Consider the following 2,348-nt stretch of genomic DNA (forward strand, 5'->3'; position numbering starts at 1 on the left):
ACACTGACGCACTCTCTCTCTCTCTCTCTCACGCACTCTCTCTCTCTCACACATTATCTTTCACACACTCTCTGTTTCACACTCTCTCTCTCACACACACTCTCTCTATCAGACACACTCTCACACTCTCTCTCACACACGCTCTATCTCACTTGCTCTCTCACACTCCCTCTCTCTCACACTCTCTCACACACGCTTTCTCTCACACACGCTCTCTCTCTCACACACGCTCTCTCTCTCACACACGCTCTCTCTCTCACACACACTCGCTCTCTCACACTCGCTCTCTCACACTCTCTTTCTCTCACACTCTCTCTCACACTCTCTCTCTCACTCTCTCACACACTCTGTCTCACACACACTCTCTCCCACACACTCGCTCTCTCATTCTCTCTCTCGCTCTCTCTCTCGCACAGTCTCCCTCACATTCTCACACACACTCTCTCCCTCTCTCTCTCACACACTCTCACTCTCTCACTCTCACACTCACTCTATCTCACACACACACTCACTCTCACACACACTCTCTCACACAAACACACTCTCATTCTCACACACACTCTCCCACTTGCTTTCTCACACTCTCACTCCCTCTCTCTCACACTCACTCTCTCACACTTTCTCTCACACTCTCTCTCTCTAACACTCACTCTCTCTCACACTCGCTCTCTCTCACACTCGCTCTCTCTCACACTCGCTCTCTCTCACACTCGCTCTCTCACACTCGCTCTCACTTGCTTTCTCACTCACTCCCTCTCTCTCACACTCTCTCTCACACTCTCACACACTCTCTCACACTCTCTCTCGCTCTCCAACACACACACACTCTCTCTCTCTCTCACTGTCTCTCTCTCACACACTCACTCTCTCTCACACACACTCTCTCTCTCACACTCTCTCACACACTCTCTCTCTCTCACACACTCTCTCTCTCTCACACACTCTCTCTCTCACAATCTCCCTCTCTCTCACACTCTGTTTCACGCTGTCTCTCTCTCTCTCTTGCACACACTCTCTCTCTCACACACACACACTCTCTCTCTCTCACACACACACTCTCTCTATCCCACTCGCTCTCTCACACTCCCTCTCTCTCACACTCTCTCTGTCACACTCTCTATCTCTCTCACGCTCACACTCTCTCTCACACTCTCTCTCTCTCATATACTCACACTGTCTATCTCTCTCTCAATCACACTCTCTCAAGCACACACTCTGTCTCTCAATCACACACTTTCTCTTTCTCTCACACACTCTCTCTTTCTCTCACACACTCTCTCACTTTCTCTCTCACACTCTCTCACTTTCTCTCTCTGTCACACACACTCTCTCTCTCACACACACTCTCTCCCTCACACACTCTCAAGCTCAGTCTCTCTCTCTCATATACTCACACTGTCTATCTCTCTCTCACACACTCTCTCTCTCAATCACACACTCTCTCTTTCTCTCACAGTCTTTCTCTCACACACTCGCTCTCTCTCACTTTCTCTCTCACTCTGTCACACTCTCTCTCTCACACACTCTCTCTCACACACTCTCTCTCTCACACACTCTCTCTCTCACACACTCTCTCTCTCTCTCTCTCACACACTCTCTCTCTCACACTCTCTCTCACGCACTGTGTCTCTCTCTCACACACTCTCACAATCTCTCTCTCTCACACTCTGTTTCACACTCTCTCTCACACTCGCTCTCTCTCTCACACACACTTGTTCTCTCTCTCACACACTTGCTCTCTTGCTCACATACACTCTCTCTCAGACTCTCTCACACACACACTCTCCCTCACTCTCTCTCTCTCTTGCACATTCTCACTCACACTCTCTCCCTCTCACACACTCTCTCTCTCACACACACTCTCTCACACACACTCTCTCTCTCACACACACTCTCTCTCACTTGCTTTCTCACACTCTCACTCCCTCTCTCTCACACTCTCTCTCTCACTTGCTTTCTCACACTCTCACTCCCTCTCTCTCACACACTCTCTCTCTCTCTCACGCACTCTCTCTCTCTCACGCACTCTCTCTCACACTCTCTCACGCACTGTGTCTCTCTCTCACAAACTCTCTCTCTCTCTCTCACACACTCTGTTTCACACTCTCTCTCTCACACAGACTCTCACACTCTCTCTCTCACACACACGCTCTATCTCACTTGCTCTCACACTCCCTCTCTCACACACGCTCTCTCTCTCTCTCATACTCACGCTCTCTCTCACACTCTCTCTTCTCACACACTCGTTCTCTCTTCTCACACACGCGCTCTCACTCACACACGCTCTCTCTCTCTCACACACGCTCTCTCTCGCTCTCTCACTTGCACACTCTCGCTCACATTCTCAC

This window comes from Cetorhinus maximus, chromosome 14 (genome assembly GCF_964194155.1).
Source record: "Cetorhinus maximus chromosome 14, sCetMax3.hap1.1, whole genome shotgun sequence".
NCBI classification, from domain to species: domain Eukaryota; kingdom Metazoa; phylum Chordata; class Chondrichthyes; order Lamniformes; family Cetorhinidae; genus Cetorhinus; species Cetorhinus maximus.